The sequence below is a fragment of the Macrobrachium nipponense genome, chromosome 15 (genome assembly GCF_015104395.2).
Source record: "Macrobrachium nipponense isolate FS-2020 chromosome 15, ASM1510439v2, whole genome shotgun sequence".
Taxonomy (NCBI): domain Eukaryota; kingdom Metazoa; phylum Arthropoda; class Malacostraca; order Decapoda; family Palaemonidae; genus Macrobrachium; species Macrobrachium nipponense.
Genome location: NC_087208.1, coordinates 76,624,993 through 76,646,168, shown reverse-complemented (window position 1 = coordinate 76,646,168; position 21,176 = coordinate 76,624,993). Strand labels below are relative to the sequence as shown.

Sequence of the window (21,176 nt, the reverse complement as noted above, 5' to 3'; positions counted from 1 at the left end):
CAAGGACGTAGCAATGGCTCTTACCTCGTGAGCCTTGACTTTCAAAAGCTTGAACTGATCCTCACCGCAAGCCAAATGTGCTTCCTTCACGAGGCTTCTAATAAAGAAGGACAAAGCATTTTTAGACAATGGTCTACTGGGATCCTTTACAGAGCACCAAAGTCTGTCCTTAATGCCCTTAAGAGACTTCTTCGGCTGGAGGTAGTATCTTAAAGTCCTCACAGGGCAAAAGAGTTCTTTCCGGCTCTTCCCCTACCAGGGCTGGAACCTCAAAACTCCTTGGCCAGGGATTTGAGGGGTTCTCGTTCTTAGCTAGAAAAGAAGGAAGGAAGGAACAAATCACGGAATCTCCTTTGAAACCTACCCTTCCTTCTAGAGCATGAAGCTCGCTAACTCTCTTGGCAGATGCTAAAGCCAAAAGAAACAGAGCCTTTTTCGTAAGATCCTTGAAAGAAGATGACTGGGGTGGTTCGAACTTCGAGGACCTCAGGAAACGAAGAACCACATCCAGATTCCAGCTCGGAATTTGAGACGAGGGTTTCTTGCAAGTTTCGAAAGATCTTAGCAGATCATGTAGATCTTTGTTGTTGGAGATATCTAAGTTCCTGTGCCTAAACACAGCTGCTAACATGCTCCGATATCCTTTGATGGTCGAAACTGCAAGACCGCATTTTTCCCTGAGAAAAACAAAGGAAATCTGCGATTTGGGTCACAGAGGTACTGGAGAGGAAAGCTTCTGTTTCTGCACCGCCCAACGCGAAAGACGTCCCACTTCGACTGGTAGACTCTAAGGGTAGAGGGGGGCTTCTAGCTGGGCGATAGCCTTCGCTGCCTTAGCTGAAAACCCTTCGCTCTGACAAGACTTTTGACAGTCGAAAGCCAGTCAGATTGAGAGCGGGGAGGTTTTGTGATACCTGTTGAAGTGGGGTTGTCGAGCAGATCTACTCTTGTGGAAGAGCTCTTGGAAAGTCCACCAGCCATTCAGTACCTCTGTGAAACCAATCTTGGGCCGGCCAGAATGGAGCTACCAGCGTCATCCTTGACGCTTCCGAGGCCGCAAACTTTCTGAGTGTTTGACTCAGAATCTTGAATGCAGGAAAGGCATAGACGTCCAGACCTCTCCAGTCTAGAAGGAAAGCATCGACTGACACTGCTCCTGTGTTTGAGATCGGGGAGCAGTAGAGGTCTATTCTCTTGTTCTTTGCTGTCGCAAATAGGTCGATATGAGGTCTGCCCCATAACTCCACAGGTCTTGGGCAAACTTCTGAGTGCAGAGTCCCATCCGAGGGGAGCACTTGATTCCTCCTGCTCAGGAGATCGGCCCTGACATTTCCTTTCTCCTGTACGAACCTGGTGAGGGAGAACGATCTTCCTTGCCTGAGATCACAACAGCAAGTCCTTCGCTGTTTCGTACAGGGAGAAGGAGTGTCCCCCCCTGCTTTCTTATGTAAGCCAAGCTGTGGTTGTTGTCCGAGTTGACCTTGAACTATAGCATTTCGGACATGGGGCTCGAAGGCTTTTAACGCCAACCACATGCCATCAACTCTTTGTTGTTGATGTGCCAGGACACTGTTCCCCTCCCAGGTGCCTGACACTTCTCTTGACCCTAGGGTCGCACCCCAACCCAGAATGGAGCTACCAGCGTCATCCTTGACGCTTCCGAGGCCGCAAACTTTCTGAGTGTTGACTCAGAATCTTGAATGCAGGAAAGGCATAGACGTCCAGACCTCTCCAGTCTAGAAGGAAAGCATCGACTGACACTGCTCCTGTGTCTGAGATCGGGGAGCAGTAGAGGTCTATTCTCTTGTTCTTTGCTGTCGCAAATAGGTCGATATGAGGTCTGCCCATAACCTCCACAGGTCTTGGCAAACTTCTGAGTGCAGAGTCCACTCCGAGGGGAGCACTTGATTCCTCCTGCTCAGGAGATCGGCCCTGACATTCCTTTCTCCCTGTACGAACCTGGTGAGGAGAACGATCTTCCTTGCCTGAGATCACACAGCAAGTCCTTCGCTGTTTCGTAACAGGGGAGAAGAGGTGTGTCCCCCCCCCTGCTTTCTTATGTAAGCCAAGGCTGTGGTGTTGTCCGAGTTGACCTGAACTATAGCATTTCGGACATGGGGCTCGAAGGCTTTTAACGCCAACCACACTGCCATCAACTCTTGTTGTTGATGTGCCAGGACACCTGTTCCCCCTCCCAGGTGCCTGACACTTCTCTTGACCCTAGGGTCGCACCCCAACCCGTCTCCGACGCGTCGGAAAACATACTTGGTTTGGGTTTGGCATGTACAGAGACAGACCTTCTGCAAATCGAGAGGATCTGCCCACCACAGAAGGTCCTTCTTGATTCCTTTTGATATCATGAAGGAGAATCCAGATCTAGCAGAGAGACACCATCCAATTCCGGTAAAGGAAGAATTGGAGAGTCTGAGATGCAACCTTCCTAGAGAAACGAATTAATTGCTAACAGCAAGGAAAGTGTCCCCCAACCATTACTCATCCACTCCCTCGCTGTGCATGCATCTTTCTCTAGGAAGGTCGTTAGTTTCTCTCGGCACGAGCAACTCCTCTCTGGTGACGGATATGCCCGAAAATCCGAGAAACCATCCGAATCTCCCCCAGATATATCAGCTCTTGACTGGGGATTAATTGTGACTTCTAAAAGTTCACCAGAACCCCCAACCGAACTTGCTAAAGTAAGTGTCTTTTGTAGGTCCTCCAGACATCGTTCTTGTGAGCTTGCTCTGATCAGCCAATCGTCTAGATAGAGAGAGAGCCTCACTCCCTCCAAATGTAGCCACTGCGCTACATTCTTCATTAAACACCGTGAAAACTGAGGGGCTGTCGAAAGGCCGAAGCACAAGGCCCTGAATTGGAAGATCTTCCCTCCCATCATGAATCTCAGAAACTTCCGTGAAGAAGGATGGATAGGCACATGGAAGTAAGCGTCCTGAAGATCTAGGGACACCATCCAGTCCCCTGGACGAAGAGCCGCCAACACTGAGAAGTTGTCTCCATGGCGAACTTCCTTTTTTCTTCTACGAAGACATTCAGGGCGCTTACATCCAGAACCGGTCTCCATCCTCCTGAGCTCTTGGGAACTAGGAACAGTCTGTTGTAAAACCCGCAGAATGAGGATCTTTCACTAGTTCTATCGCCTCCTTCTCCAGCATAAGATCTACTGCTAGAGAGAGGGCTTGATTCATGATGGGGTCCTTGTACTTGGCTACCAACTCCCTCGGAGTTCGTCGTCAACGGAGGTCTTGATAAGAAGGGAATGAGGTAGCCTTTGCGGACAATCGAGAGTGACCAGATTGTCCGCACTTCTGGCCCAGACGTCGGCAAACTTCAGAAGTCTGGCACCCACTGATGTCTGGAGAACTTGAATACTACTTCTTCCCTCTGATGGATCTAGAGAAGGTCTTCCCTTGTTTAGCGGGTCTAGATCCTCTAGAGGAAGAAGCTCTGGCAGGAGGACTCCTCGAAGTGGGCTCCTGCCTAACTGGAGTCTCTCTCTTGGTTTTAGCCAGGAAAGAAGAGTGAGGCTTCCTGGTAGACTGGGCTAGCATGTCCTGTGTAGCCTTAGCTGAAAGGGCACAAGAAACATCCTGAATGATCTTCTTAGGGAAGAGTTGAGGAGAGAGCTGAGAATACAGGAGAGAGGCTCTCTAGCATGAGATACTGATTTCGTCAGGAACGAACAGTAAACAGATCTTTTCTTGATTACTCCCGCTCCGAAAAGGGAAGCTACTTCACTCGATCCATCTCTCACTGCCTTATCCATACACGTGAGAACACTGATAAGATCCTCAGGTGAAATGGAATCCGGGGTCTGCGTCTTCTTGGCCAAAACGCCCAAAGACCAGTCTAGGAGTTAAACACCTCCAGGACTCGGAACATTCCCTTCAACAGGTGGTCAAGCTCATCATCCCCCATGTCGTCTTAGCAGACATGAGGGCAGAGCGTCGAGAGGAATCCACCAGTGAGAGAAGTCCGAGTCTGCCGAGGAGGGAAGAACGAGGCCCAAGGGTTCTCCCGATTCATACCAGAATCCTAGTTTTTCCAGTTAGCTTAGAAGGAGGGAAAGAGAACACAGTCTTCCTTTCTCTTCCTCGAAAGAAGCCACTCACCAAAACCTCTAAGTGCCTTCTTCATAGAGATTGCAGGCTTCATCCTGACACGGATGAAACCCTTCGAAGTTTTCGAGGTCGAAAATAACGATAGAGGCGAGGGCGGGGCGACAGGAGAAAAGGGCGTCTCCGAATTCCTGAAGCAACAGGTCCGTCAAACGCTTGTATGAAGAAACGGAGGAATCTTTAGGAATTTCTTCTTACGAGGGATCCTGTTCTTCTTCTGCCGAAGATCCTTCACGATCCTTACGATGATAGGCCTGTCTTGTCCTCAGCCGAAAGTCCACCTTGGAAGAACGTCTGGAAGAACTCTGACATCTAACCGGGGAAGGTCATAACTTCTGTTGAGATTCTGCCTGAAAACTCCTTCTTGTCAGGATGAGGGCGTTTTCTAGGCTCTTGGCGCCTAACGAACGCAGGGCGAAAATCTGGCGAAGAGCGCCTATTAGGCGAAAAAGCGTCTATCAGCTCCTGGCGCCTGTCTAAAGGAGAGCGGCTGCCTGGCGAAGAGCGCCTGTCATGCGGGAAGCGATTATCAGGCTCTTGGCGCCTGCTGCGAGGAGAGCGAATCTCTGGCGACGAGCGCCTACCAGGAGAGAAGCGTCTGACAGATTCCCGGGCGCCTAAACTCGAGGATGAGCGAAAAATCGGAGAAGAGCGCCTTGTAGGAGAGAGCGCCTACCAGGCTCTTGGTGCCTGCTAAGCGAAGGGCGGCTGACAGGAGAAGAGCGCCTGTCCTACCAAAGGGCGTCTTTGGTCACAGGAGAGCGGAAGCCTGAAGGAGAGCGGCTACCATGAGAAAAACGCCTACCAGGGCTCCTGGCGTCTGCCAGCGGGAGAGATCCTGGCTCGAGAACGAGCGCCTGTCAGGAGAGGCTCGGTCTACGGGAAGCATGCCCCTTGTCCGACGGAGAAACGATGTCCGCAGGAGAGCGCCTGTCCTTGAAGAGCGCCTGTACTTACGATCCAATCCTGGAAGGAAGAGGGCGGTGACTGAGAATAGCGTAAACCTGGAGGAAGAGCGCCTGGACTTCTTTACCGGGAGCGAGGACGTCCTTCCTACGACAAGAAGTCACAATCAAAGAGTCAGCCAGAGCCGTAATCTGCGCCTGCAGACTAGCCAAAACACGTGTAGGAGATTTAACAAAGTCCTTCACGGGAGACGCAGCTCGATCCTTACTAGGAGAGCGAAACTCCAAAGAATCCTCGGTTTCTTCACATCCAATCCAAGATCTTCCAAAAAAACTTCAGGCTGGAGGGGAGAGCGACGAAGCCTGCCAGGCTCTCTTCGACGGCGAGAAGCTTCCGAGGAGCTCCAACCACGCTTGGGCGAAGGAGAATCGAAGACGAGAAGCATTGCCGTAAGACTTCTCTCTTGGCGCGATCCAAGGTAGCCTGGGAGCGAACATCAGGCGCTACCGAGGGGACGCCTGACCGGTGGGGTTTCTCCCTAACCTTCCTGCGGCTTTCGACTTTCCTCCTCCACTGGGTCTGGGAGTCTGGAAGAGGTCTAGGCCTAGAAGCATTAGGGAGCCGATCAACGCACCCTCCACTGCACCCTGGATCACTGCACAAATTACTATCACTCTACCTTCAAGCACTTTAATTTTCAGCTCCATGCTGCGAATAGTGGCTCTCATAGTGTCCACCTCCGAAGGCGCATCTTCGGGTTCTATGCAGGAAGCAGGGGCTGAAACTGGTAAAGGCGCTACGTCTACAACAGGGTTATCAACTTCAAACTCGCTAGCGCGAGACCTACTAGAACTCCTAGATGAAGCTTTCCTAACCTTGTCCTTCTCAAGCTTTCTTACATAAGAAGAAAGCGCCTTCCATTCTTCTTCATTCAATTTACCACATTCATTACAAGGGTTAATAAATGAGCAGTCATTCCCTTACACCTCATGCATACTGTGTGAGGGTCTACCGCAGCTTTCGGTAGCCTCACCTTACAATCGCTAACAGAACAAACTCTGAACATAGTTGATTTCTTAATTTCTAAATCAGACATAATGAAATTCCAAGAATAATCAAAAACCGGTCCACAAATCGCAAATACCAAGCCAAGGAGCAGGTACTTCACCAAAAGTCCGATGAAACAATCCAGGGCGAAAACGAGTAATAATCCAAAATCGAGAGGTATCGACAACAGATGTAAATACACCGACGACAGAAAAATTATGACTGGAAAGGGGGATTGGTTCATACACCTGCCACCCAGCGGCAGGTGGGGTAGATCACCTGACCTACCTGTCGCATTTGCCGCGAGTTTTGAATTCTGTCGTGACGTCAGAGACGTAAGCTAAGTATATATCTGGCAGGAAAGTTCATGTACAAAAACAAGCCTCAATGTAGGTTCAAAGATTAAAAATTAAAAAAATGGCAAATGTTTATCATTCATGAAATTTAGTAATATGGTTATTAAGTTGAAATATTGCTACTGATGAACCATTTTATTAAAATGGTTAAATATTAAGACCATTAGATTATACCATACTGAAAAAAAAAGACTGCAAGTTAAATGCTAAGAAACGTTAATACAGGCAGTCCCCGGCTTAAGAAGGATTCGGTTTATGATGTTCCGAGGCCAGTTTTTGTGGTATCGATATTGGTGAATTTCTGGCCAATACCAGCTGATACTTTTGTCATCAGTATAGGAATCTAAAATCCTTCTAGGCTGGCATAATATGACAAATTTTCTAAGACAATTTGTATTTTTCATAGCTACAAACCTTCGGTCTTAACAATAGGATCATTTCTAGCGCCTAGCTGGATCCGGTTAAAAAGCAGATGAAAGCAAGGAATCTTGTGATATCTGGCAACGCATGCGTAGACCGGGTGAAGAGTGGTCCAGGACCACGCACCTACGCCAGTCTTTTCTTTGACCGCCTGGGCGAGAGTTGTGTTTACCTCTCTTGGCCTTTTCCTGGTTCATTTCCCGTTTCGTTTCTTTTAGTGTGTGTGTGTGTGTATTTTTGCCTGGTATTATGGCTTCTTCTGCTCCTTCTCGGCATCAGCGTATGTGCCTTGGAGTTCCAGGTTTTCCGTATTCTTGTTTTTTGGCTTCGGCAGCAATCGACCCTCACATCACATGCAGTAGGTGTCGTTCGAATTTTTGTACTATTACGAATCCTTACACAGAATGCCGGGCATGGCCTAAGGAGCAATGGAGGTCGTATTATGGCAAGAGGGAACATCGGAGAGTCTCCACTCTTCCTACTTGGGAAGGTTTTGCTCCTATTCCCGATGTTTCGTCTCCCGCAGTAGTCAACCCCCATAGTAGCATTGTCCCTGCATCTCCTTCCTTTTCTTCCATTGATTCGTCGATGGAAGTATCGGGAGGTCGCCAGGGTAATATTTGTAATGTAGCCCCCTCTTCCTCGGGAGTTTATCTGGTTCCCGAGAAGGGTGAGATTTTTTCATCAATCTCTTCTCTTCCAGTGTCGGAGGCGTCCAAAATGGCGGCGATTTGGAAGACGCTTGGGCTAGGGGGTACCATGTCCTTGGAGGGGTTGCTAGCACATTTTGTGGAGGCTCGCGCCCCACCTTCCCGGTCTGGCCAGGCCATCCCCCCACCTCCCGGCCTCATCTTCGTGGGTAGCAGCAGTCAGCCATCTTGTATTGCTCCGCCAGTGTCTGCTGCTGCTTCGAGTCGGAGAGTCACTGCAGCGTCAGCCCTGTTGATGATGTCACGGGGTCCATCTTTGTGTACTCCTCCGCTAATGGCGTCTCTTTCCCCCTTGCACCGAGGGGAGGCCATGACGTCACTGCCGCTTGTGAAGTCACTCACATTCATGACGTCTCTCCCAGTCGTCTCCTCTGATCCGCCTTGCTCAGCCTTGACGTCATCACTGCCGCCCAGTTCACAACATCTCCATTCCTTGTCTTCCTGAGGTCATATGCCAGGCAGTGCTTCAGAGGTTGGACTCCGTATTGGATGTGAAGTTGGTTGCCTTATCGGTTGAGAGGACTAGTAGGAAATGTGTTGCTTCGTCCCCGCCTCCCAAGAAGAGTGCACATAAGAAACTAGTGCTGTCTTCCTCGCCCTCTTCCCCCCTATGCCTCATCGGCTTATCAAGCGTTGGAAGGGTAAGGACTTTGTCCTTCCTTCATCTTCGAGGGAGGAACAACGCGGACGTGTCCCCAAGAGTGCTGTGGTTTCGGGCAGTGTTTGTGGTGTGCATTCTGCAGGGGTTGCTTCATTATCAACCTCGAATCTCAAACGAGCAACCCGCTCCCCGTCCTTGCACATCGCGAGCGTGTTGCAACCTCCCCTGCCCGTGCACGTGATGTTAGTGCTCCTTCTTCTCCCAGGCCTATTCATCGCTGTAAAGATCTGAAGGCGCCTGTCAAGAGGTTGAAGGTAGTGAGCACGGAGTTGGTGCAGCTGGAGTGTTTGCCTGCCTATCTCACTGGTGCTTCCAAGAGTTCGACTCTAAGGGATTCTCCGGCGATCTCGAGTGTTAGAGTTTTCCCCCCCATCTCACGTACATACGTCCGCCACGTCCATGACCATTCATGGACATGTGGAGTCATTTGTTGAGGTAAGTGATGTTCCTAGTGTCATAGTAGGTCCGTCTCGGAGGCCGACGCTTGGACCCAGCCCAGACAGGTTAGTAGGGGTTTCGGACTGCTTGGCTGCTAACCCTTCCGTTAATTTTGGTAGAGAAGGCGCATTAGCAGAGCCTACACACCCTTCTCGTCGTCGGTCTCCAGTGCTGGAGCAGGAGGAGGGAGACACGCAGGAGTTTCTGTCTTCCTTTTTGGAAGTTGTTGATCTCATTCATGGGTTTAACAATTAGGAAAGTAGGACTCAGGGTCGGTCGTCTTACACTCCTTCTTGCTTGGAAACTTTGGTGGGAGCTACTCAGGACCCCTAATCATCTCTTCAGCTTCCTTTGTCGGGGCACGTTTAGTCGGTCTTGCAGAAGGTTAACGCTTCTGTTTCTGACCTGGACGGGTTGCTTCACTCTAGGGGTTCTACCAAACTACTACCCCCACCTCTCACGAGACATACAAAGTACTATGCTACGAGCTCTGCATTTTTGTTGTCGCGCCACGTTAGCCCAAACGTCATTCGCCTGAAGCCGGGTTTGACTTTGTAACAGGTGAGGTCAGTGGCTCCGTCCTTGTCTCCGCAAGATGCCTCAGCTTTAGGAGTCTACGGTGGCTTCCATGGTTGCAGACAGTTTTTTGCTGGACCTCTGGTCTGTGGTTATTGCCAAGATAGCTTCCAACAGGTACCCAGAAGGGTCGGTGAGCTGCCACTTCGCTTGCCAGTTCTGTTTGCAGTCTCTGGGGCAAAGCGTTTTCATATTTGGCTCAACTCAGTGCCAATTTATGAGCTAATCTTCTTCTGATTAGGAGGGACACGGCTTTGTCTAGGATGGAGAGATCGCTTGAAACCGAGTCTTTGCTGGCATTGAGGAACAGAGATCTGTTGGAGTCCCAGTTTTTGTTTCCTTGGACAGAACTCGAAAATGCGATAGACCGGCGCCAGGCTGACACCAAAGACTGACCATTGCACCAGGCCGTGTCTAAGTCAGAGTCTCATCCTCGGAGACGTCTGGCTCCTCCTCCTCCCCCAGTCCAGCAGTAGTCGAGGAGATCGTCGCCTAGTAGGCCATCGAGGACCTCGAGTTCGGCAGGGCCTTCCCATTCAACACAGCCTAAGTCTGAAGATCAACCTCCCTTTCGCTCTCATTCCTTCAAGCCAAGAAGGGGCCCAAGGGGCAGAGGTAAAGGGGGCCGTCGGTAGGTTAGGCGCCTCTCCCTCTCCTGCACCATGGGTGGGAAGGTGCCTGGCTGGCCATTGGGCCAAGTGACAGAGTTATGGGGCGGAGAAGTGGGTGGTAGATGTCCCTCGGGTGGGATACCTGCTACCATTCGACTTCTCTCCTCCTCTGTCGGACAAGCCGCAGCTCAGGAAGGCATATCCTCCAGATTCTCTGAAGTTCTTGGCTCTTCAGGAGGAAGTGGAGAAAATGCTGGACAAGGATGCGATAGAGGAAGTAGTGCGTCTGTCCCCGGGGTTTTACAGTCACATCTTGGTGCCCAAGGCGTCGGGTGGATGGAGGCCTGTGATCGACTTATCCACCTTGAATCACTTCATCAGGAAGACACGGTTCAAGATGGAGACCCCGCGCTCAGTGTTGGAAGCCATGTGGGAAGGCGACTTCATGCTGTCGATAGACTTAGGGATGCATACTTCCAAATCCCTGTTCATCCCACATGCAGGAAGTTCCTTCGCTTCTCTCTTGCGGACAAGATCTTCGAGTTCAAAGTCTTGTGCTTCGGGCTGATGACAGCCCCTCAAGTGTTCACAAGGGTCTTCTCTCTCACGTCAAGTTGGGCCCATGCTCAAGGGATCCATTTGCTGAGGTACCTTGACGATTGGTTAGTCTTGGCAGTTTCCAGGGAGAAGCTGCTGCAGGACAGGGATCTTCTACTTCAGCTCTATCTGGACCTGGGCATATTAGTCAACCAGGAAAAGTCAAACCTCGTACCCAATCAAAGGATTCTGTACCTGGGCATGGTCATCGACACGACAGTGGCAAAAGTTTTCCCACTGGATCAGAGATTGGAGAAGTTGCGGGCGGTAGCGCGCAACTTATGATAATTATATTGAATATTTTTATCTTTAATAAAATCATAATTTGAACTTAGTTCAGTGTCCAAGTCAGATGGCCAAGCCAGTTATGAGTTGGAACAAACGATGGTCCTTTCGCAATCTTATTTTTGTTGTGTACTGGTATCCAATTTTTCTTGAGATTACTTAATAAAAACAATATTACGTATTGTAATGATGAGGCAAAAGATTAACCCCTCCATTACCACCATTACCAAAACCTTTCATAATCTACACGGATGAGTCTGTTAACTGTTTCTAGCTAATATATAAATTGAAACTCAGAATAAAAGTATATACGTATCACTGATTTCAGATTGCTCATCACCCCCCATGAAATCGGAGTAAAGCACTACGTATATAATTGTTAAAAGTCTTCTAATGGTAGTCATAATAAGCCAGACTGTATGTATCCAGTAATAAAGGGATTAATACTAAATAGTTATACTTAATGTTCTTTCTTAATGCAATTTTTTGCCTTTGAAAATGGTATTGTTATGATACATAAAGTTTTATGCATACTTACCTGGCAGGTTATATATATAGCTTACCTCTTGACGCACTGGCAGAATTTCAAAACTCGCGGCAACGCTAGTACACTGGTAGTTCAGGTGATGGCCACCCCGCTCCCGTGGCGCTGGTACTTGGAACTATTCCCGTTTTCCTCAGATTTTCTCTGAACCCTGTCTCCTGAGGGGAGGAGGGTGGGAATTTAATTATATATACCTGCCAGGTAAGTATGCATAAAACTTTATTGTATCTAACAATACCATTTTTATGCATGACACTTACCTGGCAGGTATATATATGCTGATTGACACATTTGGAGGTGGGTCATAGACAGCAACATCGTCATAATTCAAAAATTTAACCAAATTTTTAGAACTATGTATTATGTTCCTTACCTGCTAAGGTAGCTGACTTCGTTAGGTCCTGCCTCTTAGCCTGCTAAACCATTAGTAGCTCTCAACTAGGACGTGACCTGTTTGTTGAGAAAGCTATAATAAGGGCCTGACAACTGGACGTGACCAATTCGTTGACAGAGAACCCTAGCCCTCATTCACCACGGGCATTCATGCTAGGAAAGTTAGTCACCTGAACCACACACACATATAATACACACTAATCACCAGACTGAGTTGGTCTTTAACTCCTCAGACAAGCATAAAACACTATAACCTAATTAAAATAAAACCTAGCATGTTATTAGGTTATGGGGTGGAAACTTCTTTGCCCAGTACTGTACTGAGGATACATACGGGCCTAACGTTTGACAATTATCAAAAGTTGTCTTCACGTCTCTAAGGTAATGCGAGGCAAACACAGAGTTTGTCCTCCAATACGTTGAATCTATAATGTCCTTGAGGGCTAAATTTTTCCTGAATGCTAAGGACGTAGCTACTGCTTCTCACCTCATGAGCTTTACTTTAATTAAACCGAAGCATTCTTCTTGACAAAGCAAATGAGCATCTTTAATGACTTCTCTTACAAAGAAAGCCATTGCGTTTTTAGACATAGGTCTAGTAGGATCTTTAACAGAGCACCACAGAGAACATGAAGTTCCCCTAATGCTTCTTGTTCTTTCTACGTAAAACAGTAAGGCTCTTACTGGGCAAAGAACCCTTTCTTGTTCTTGACCTACCAGATCAGCCAGTCCTTCAATCTCAAATGATCTTGGCATGGATGCGAAGGATTCTATTCTTTGCTAAGAACTCCTGTTGAAAAGAACAAACTGCTTTGTTGTGCTTTCCAACCTATTTGCTTGTCAATAGCTTGCCAGCTCGCTAATCCTTTTAGCTGTAGCTAAGGCTACTAAGAAAATAGTTTTCTTAGTTAGTTCTCGCAACGGCGCACTGCCCCAATAGGTTCGAACCTTATCCGTCTCCAAGAATTTGAGAACGACGTCCAAATTCCAAGAAGGGGTTCTGCACCGTCGATCCTCTTTGTATCAAACGATCTGAGGAGATCTCTAAGATCTGCGTCATTGGACAGTTTAAACCTCTGGTGTCTAAACACTGCCGACAACATACACTTATAGCCTCTAATCGTCTGATTAGCCAAACCTAGTTCTTTCTTCAGGTATAGCAGGAAATCTGCAATCTGAGTCACAGAGGTACTGGATGAAGAAATCTTCCGATTCTTGCACCATCTACGAGTTGTCCCACTTCGACTGGTACACTTTGATAGTCGATGGTCTTCGTGCTCTTGCAACTGCCTTCGCTGCTTCTCTAGAAAACCCCCTCGCTCTGACAAGTCTTTCGATAGTCTGAACGCAGTCAGACCCAGAGCGAGGGTGTTCTTGTGGAAACCTGTCGAAGTGGGGTTGTTTGAGAAGATCTACTCTCGTGGGTAGACTTCTCGGGGAATCTACTGTCCATTCCAGTACCTCTGTGAACCACGTTTGAGCCGGCCATATGGGGCTATCAGGGTCAGCCTTGTTCCTCGACTTTCCCTGAATTTCTTCATTACCTTTCCTAAAATCTTGAACGAGGGAAAAGCGTACGCATCTAGCCCCGTCCAATCTAGTAGGAAAGGCATCGACTGCGACTGCAAGAGGGTCCGGGATTGGAGAACAATAGTTCGGTAACCTCTTCGTCGCCGCGGTAGCGAAAAGATCCACTACTGGAGTGCCCCAGAGCTTCCACAGTCTCTGGCATACTTGAAGATGCAATCCACTCCGTGGAAAGCACTTGTCCGTACCTGCTCAACAGATCCGCCCTGACGTTCTTCTCTCCCTGAATGAACCTGGTGAGCAGGGTGACGTTTTCTTCTGCCGACCAAAGAAGAAATCTCCTTCGCCAGGTTGCAAAGTGACAACGAGTGGGTTCCTCCTTGTTTCCGTATATACGCCAGAGCTGTGGTATTGTCCGCGTTGATCTGCACTACTTTGCCGCTGATCCACGGTCTGAACGCTTTCATAGCCAAGAAGATCGCCATCAGTTCCTTCCTGTTTATGTGCCATGCCTTTTCTTCTTCGCTCCAAAGGCCTGACTCCTCCCGAGGCCCAGCGTCGCTCCCCAGCCTGCGTTCTGACCGGTCGGAAAATAATATCCGGTCTGGGTTCCTCTGCTGGAGTGACGTACCCTCTGACAACCTCTCCGGAACTAGCCACCACTTTAGTTCCTCCTTTATCTTTGGAGGAATTGGAAACCGGAAGGAATCTGGTTGCGATCTTCTTGGCCAGACTTCGTTCAGAAAGAACTGTAAGGGCCTCTATGTGAATCTCCCTAGTGAAATGAACCGCTCTAACGAAGAGAGTGTCCCCAGCAGGCTCATCCACTCTCTCGCTGAGCATTGGTCTTTCAATAGGAATTCTTGCACTTTCCGTATACACATGGTCTGCCTTTCGGGTGACGGAAAAGCCCGAAAAGTCACTGAGGATATCCGAATCCCCAAATAAACTATTTCCTGAGATGGGATCAGTCGTGACTTTTCCAGGTTCACCATCAGACCCAGTTGCTGGGTTAAATCCAATGTTACGTTCGTGTCCTCCAGACATTGCTGTTTTGATTGTGCTCTTATGAGCCAATCGTCGAGGTATAGAGGACTCTGACTCCCTGCCAAATGAAGCCACTTCGCCACATTCGACATCATTCTTGTAAAAATTTGAGGCGCCGTGCACAGCCCGAAACACAGGGCTTTGAATTGATAAATCCTTCCCTGGATCACGAATCTCAGATATTTCCTGGACCTTGGATGAATTGGAATAGGAAATGGAAGTACGCATCCTGAAGGTCCAGTGTTACCATCCAGTCGCCTGGTCGTACCGCTGGCCAGTACTGAATCGTTCGTCTCCATCGTAAACTTGGTCCTTTTCTACGAACAAGTTTAGCTGGCTTACGTCCAGTACCGGCCTCCAACCTCCTGATGATTTCGGTACTAGAAACAGACGGTTGTAAAAACCTGGGGATTCGTGATCCAGAACCGGTTCTATTGCCCCTTTTCCCATCATGGTGACGACCTGATGCCAAAGAGCCTCTCTCTTCTCTAAATCGATGTAATGAGCCCCTAGGGCTCTCGGAGCTGTAGCGAGAGGTGGTTTCTTGAGAAAGGGGATCTTGTACCCTTCCTTCGCTACCTTTACGGACCAAGGATCCGCTCCTTTGTTTTGCCAGACTTCCCAGAAGTCCAAAGTCTGGCCCCTACACAATCTGGAGGACTTCTGACTCATTGTTTCGTTGAAGTTTTAGCACCTCTTTTGGCTGGAACTCTTTTCCTCTAAATGCTGGTCGAGAGAAAGTCCTACCGAAAGGGCTGCTGTGCTGTCTTCGTATCTTTCGTAGTCTTCTTCATGACCTTAGAAGGTAAATACTTCCTCACAGATGACGTAAGAAGATCTTGAGTAGCCTCTGAGTGAGGGAGAGAGATATGTCCTTAATGATCTCTTTGAGGGAAGAGCTGTCCTGACAGAGGAGAGACATCAACTCGACTTTTGCGCGTTCGACACTCCTTTAGCAGCGAACGAGCATAAGAGATGTCTTTTCTTCAAGACGCCTGCTGTGAAAATTGAAGCCAATTCATTAGCTCCATCTCTCAAGGCTTTATCTATACAGGACATGATGCTTCTCGACAACTCGGATACTGACGACTCTTCCATCTCCGAAGTCCGAGCCAGGGCCCCCAACGGACCAGTCAAGAAAATTAAACACCTCAAAAGTCCTAAAGATACCTTTGAGTAAATGGTCGAACTTCGAAGAAGTCCACCACACTTTGGCTGAATGCAAAAGCATGTCTACGGGAGCTATCCACTATGTTGGAGAAGTCTCCCTGGGAGGAGGCAGGTACTCCCAGGCCAAGACTTTCCCCGTAGCATACCAACACCAGACTTCGAAGCCAACTTGGCCGGAGGAAATACAAAAGAAGTCTTCCCCGACTCTTTCTTCTCCTTCAACCACTCATTTACGCGTTGAAGGGTCTTTCTTGGCCGAAATGGACAAAGTCATTTTCAAAAACGACGATTTCTTGGCTTTCTTCGTCTTCGAAAATTGTGACAAAGGCGATGGCGGGCCTGAAGGTTGAAAATCTCCTTCAAACAGAGAAAGAAGGCACTCTGTTAGCCTCTTGTAGTCCGAAGAAGGGAGCTTCCGTTCTTTGTCCTCGTCCGTACTCTCGCAAATTCTTCCTCCTGCGAAGAATCTTGAAAACCAAAGATCCTGCTGATTCTCCAAATCAGAGTCCTTATGCAGATCCTGTTTAGAAAGCGAATGCGGCACCTGACTCCCTATAAAACTCCTCTCTTCCTTGTCGAGACAATGTTTTGACTTGCTGCCGCCTGCGTCCTGCGTCTCCTGAACGTATGCGTCCACCCTGCGTCCATCACATCTCCTCTTGCGTCCTGCGTCCTGAACTTCGTCCTTCTTACAGGACGCACTGCGTCCTGGATCGCGTTGTACGTCCTGCGTCCTCTTGGAGGACTTAACCGGGAGAGACGAGTCCTTACGTCTAACCGAAGGTTGTTCGGGCTTCTCCATGATTGCACAATTACTGCCAATCTCTGCTGCATATCCCGCAGCACCTCCTTCGTTCCCACCTCCTTACGAGACTCCTGAAGATGAGGAGATCGAGGACGCACCGGGCTCACACGAGGCGGCGAGCGAACTTCCAACCGACGTGAAATCCTCTTCCTTTTGATAGGGATCATCTCTTCATCCTCCGATGAAAAAATCTCAGGGCTACTCCACCCTTCCTGGTCGAAAGCCCTTTCCTCTGTGAAGAGGACGGACAGTATGACCTCTTGAGAGGACGCGATACCTCAGCGAACCGCCTACTCCTTCCCGAGGCCGAACTATCCGAAGAATAACGGCACTTCCCCATATCGCCTTTTCTATGGCGTACTGAAGCAGCATGGGACGTATCAACAGGACTGCCTGAAGGGACGACTGATCGCAAGTCAACCCCTCTCGCCTCCCTTCGACTGTCGACATGCCTTCTCCCTTGGGTCTGGGAGCTTGACAGAGGTCTAGGTCTAGGAGCACGAGAGAGACGATCAGGCGCCCCCTCCACAAACACTGTCACCAAACACTTCCACTTTGTCCGTTTAAAACGTTTAATTTGGTCTCCCATGGACGCAAGGGCAGCGAACACTTTCACTATTTGTGGATCAGTAGTATCCTCAGATACAGCAACTGGAGCAGGCGAAACCTGGGGAAAAGGTGCTACATCTACATGTGAATGAGCTGGAGAAGACACATGCAAAGAATCATCCAAAGGTTTACTCGAAGATCCCGATCTTTCACTCCTAGATACAGATCTTCTAACCCGATCTTTTTCCAATCTCCCACATACTTCATAAGAGCCTTCCACTCTTTCTCATTCAGACACTGACATTCATTGCACCTATTGTCCCACGTACATACAAACTCACGACACTTCTTACAAAATAGTATGTGGATCTACCGATGATTTCGGCAGTCTCACCTTACACCTTTCTTTCACACAAACTCTAAACATACTTCCTGAATCAGACATACTAGACAAAATCCAAACCAATTGCGATTGCCACTCTAACTTCGTGAATACGATACGAATATCCAAAAGTCAGATAACGAGCAGGAAATTCCAACAGAGAACCAACAACGATGTTGCGGTTCGGCTGGCAGAGAAAATCTGAGGAAAACGGGAATAGTTCCAAGTACCAGCGCCACGGGAGCGGGGTGGCCATCACCTGAACTACCAGTGTACTAGCGGTTGCCGCGAGTTTTGAATTCTGCCAGTGCGTCAAGAGGATAAGCTATATATATACCTGCCAGGTAAGTGTCATGCATAAAATTGTTTATATAACCCTATTATGAATTAACTTGATCACGAAATATATAAAGGTGATGATATGTATAAATAAAGGTGATGCCACGGACGAAAATGAAAAGACGAGAATTGCCAAGATCTTTCGGTCTACACGACCCTTTACTTGTGCCTCAAGTAAAGGGTCATGTAGACCAAAAGATCTTGGCAACCCTATTATATGACCTTTCAACTTTTGAGCCTTTAATATACAATAACCAGAGAACAAGAATGATTTTGGTAACAACATATATTCTCTTAAATAACAGTAATATGGAGGTAACAGGTATTGGTATCGGCTTTAAAAGCTGGTACTATCGGTATCAGCTAATAATTTGGTGTCAGTTATAATGGTACTTCTTAGTGTCTCCTTTTTTTTTGTACTGTACTAGATATTTTTCAAATAGATAAGTTACAGCACTGGTTTCATCTGACCTAAAAAGTACAGAATTAGACCTATCACAACCTGATGCTCAGCCTACTAATTTACATCCACTATCACATAGTATGAGGGAACAGAATAGAATGATCACTTTAACAACAAAAGTTAGACGATTCAACATTATTGTTAAAATCAAATCACGAAATCATGCTTGATAATAGACCTCTAATATAACAAATTGCAAGTACAAGTCCTTCTTGCACAGTTTATTTTTTCAACCAAAAACATTTTTTTGGTCCTTTGGCCTTTTTTCTCAATCATTTCCAAGATGATGCCACACTAAAACGGGTTCCATGAAGCTAGACTGTGTGAAATGAGCAATCCCTTCTGATGTGTATGTCTGTAGTTTCATTTTTTAGATCTACTTTTCTAGTTATCTACCCATGAGTTACAGTTATCATCCAAATACTAGTTAGTCTGTCAGAGATGAGCAACACTTTGCTGGTGTACTTGCACAGTTGTAATCTATTTGAACCTTCCACAACACCTATACAAAAAGCAGTTGGGACTGAAAACAATCATCCATAGGTCAATGCCCTTATAGTTACAGTACTTCATGATGCACACATAAGCATAATTTTTCAGATGTTATTTTACCCACTGAACAAGAATTTACAGTAATATTTATTCGGACGAATGTAATTAACTCCCAAGGGCCAGTACTAAACACGGCGACTCGACCGCCGACCGAAATCGGCGGAAGAACACCAAAACCAATATGGCGGCGATACCAAAACAACAACAAACAAAGTAGGGAGCGACTACATATCAGCGACGATCGATTTATGTGTGCTGTCAGTAAGGCCGTAGCGGAACGGCGCTTCGTGCCTTATCCGCATATTTAAAGATTCTTGGCAAGCACGGCATGTACGGCAAGAGGTAATGTTGCGCTGCACGCACTAGCCACAGGGGTTACAGTAAGGCTACTTACCATGGCGGATCACACCTAAAGGCGTTCTTGTTGTAGTCGATCCGACAAATAGTAGCTCCACAACACTCGCAGTTTTTTGCTTTAGAATGAAATTGTCTTTGAGCATATTCAAACACAACTTCTTTACCACCACTAGACAAATAAAGATAAAATTCACCGTAACCCACATTGCACTGCAAACAATCGGTAGGAAATCGAAGGTCTGTCAAAATTAATGCCAGAAGGGCCAGCCACTGCCTCTGCCATAGGTACAGGAAGACAAAATGCCATTTTTTGCTTCATTATTCGAGTATTCAGTCAAACAAGGATACCAGTGGACACTGGACAGGTAACTTTATTACTCCGCTGAAATGCTAGTGAAACTTAGTTTTCAACTAAAGTCGTTCGTAATTGTTTATGAAACCCATGACGTCATAACGATGTCACACCTCTCAGCCAATAATGAGTAACTGGAACTGCTTTTGTTTGCATAAGAAAGTAAGTTAGAGGGCTCATTAAAAGTAAACATTACCGTAGAAAAAACACCTCTCCTGACTTAGGAAAATTCAAGGTAAAAACTTATCAAGCTCATTTAATTCTATTGCTTTTCACATGCTCTTTCCGTGTAGGTGATTATTTATTTTAATATCCAGTGCGGAGTGCTTCTGAAGTATTACCTTTAGTACTGGCCCCTGGGGGTTAATTACAGTCGTCCGAATAAATATTACTTAAAATTCTTTTTCAGGAGGTAAAACTGCACAGAAAAACCGCAACTGCCATAGTCTAGGCCGCCGCGGATAAGTACACTAGATCTACCTCAGGACGTGTTAAAAGTGCTTTTTCGTAGGGTGGCCTAGCCGTGGTAGTCGGTGAGTTGGCCAGTCCAAGCAGTTGTTTACCCTACCTAGTATAGCCTATCACATTAAGTTGACGAAACTTCAATCCTTTGAAGGTATGATTAATGATGTCATTGTATTCTTGTTTCACCTATTAAATATCGAGTGAATAAGGTTGATCCACCAGATGACGATGGATCGAAGAAGGTGTTTTCCCCTAGTTAGCTACCTAACTACACACTCAAAAAGTGCTTTGAAACAACAATAGGTAGGTAATAGTCATAAATACATAGTAAACAAGATAAAACAAGACGAAAATACACATACTAAATGTAGTGTAACCTGTGTTGTTTGTTCGCTGGACTAGCTAAGGCCCACAAACCCAAAACGTTGACCAAGGTTTGGGCCCAAATCTTAAGCTTCAAAGGCTAAATACCTCCCGGTGGACACTGATCTCACAATGATTACATCCGGCTACTGATCACAAGTGTCTTTCTATCATATGACACAATGGGTGAAATGCAATAATACGGATTACCTACAGTCCAAAAAGTTAATAACGTCCGTCTCCCACTGCATTACTATGTTGTTTTGATGACCCAATCTCTCAATCGCCTCCCATAGAGATATGCAAATTAGATTTGGTTTTTCACATATTTCTTCTGCCAGTTTCAAAAGATATATCAGATTACGTTTTCCTCCACAATACTTTAAAACGTAATTTTCTTGAAAATTAATTATTAGATTTATCCAAATGAATAGCTACGTACTGCGAAGTTTTTGCAGTTGTATGGACAACCTTGCTGCAATACCCCAGGCACAGGATACAAAAATTGGTTTCTCTCTTGTTTGTCTTCGGTTTCATATACTGCAATCGGTAATTAACAAGTCGGTCCCTTTCATAAGAATATATTAATGAATTCTTATACTACACATTTTCGTAAATGTGTTTCTCATTGCTTTATTTTTTGTTATTGTAATCTCAGCCCATGAAGGCTGCAGCGTGCTAAATGTTATAGTTTTTTTATTTATGAGATTTTCTAAATATAAAGGATTCATATAATGCAATTAATTAGTTTCCTCCTATTCATAACGCACAACAAATAAAGAAAATTCTAGGTTTTCTGATAATTTTTTTTTTATTATTTCACGCTCTTATCAAATTCACATAGGAACTCGCCAGAGAAATCTATCCAGCTTTCAGCATAATTCCCCTACACCCATCTCTTTTTTTTAAATAATAAAATACCATTCATATCTATATAATCACTAGTTTTCTTTGAGTTTCACAGGCACTCTATTTGGAGTGTAGCTACTTTCTGTTGAACTATAAAAATACTTTTAAACTAGAAAATGCAGCTAACAGAATGGCCATTTTTTTCTGGATCACTAATGATAACAGGAAAAGGCAAAATATTAGAATAAATACATTGTGTCTCAAGATGGTAAAGGAGTT

General features: G+C 46.6%; 1 protein-coding gene across 4 annotated transcripts in view; it reads right to left on the bottom strand.

Annotated features, from left to right (window-relative positions):
* Positions 1–20,574, bottom strand: part of LOC135195080 (zinc finger protein 19-like) — a 38,686-nt gene extending 18,112 nt beyond the window's left edge. Inside the window, exon 1 of one of the 4 annotated variants that reach the window (XM_064221456.1) lies at positions 20,491–20,574. The gene's annotated coding sequence lies outside the window, so the exon portion shown is untranslated. Of the gene's footprint in view, positions 1–20,047; positions 20,219–20,258; positions 20,417–20,490 lie in introns of those variants that run through there. The other 3 variants (XM_064221454.1, XM_064221453.1, XM_064221455.1) reach the window with 3 other exon arrangements.
* Between the last annotated feature and the right edge of the window lie 602 nt (positions 20,575–21,176).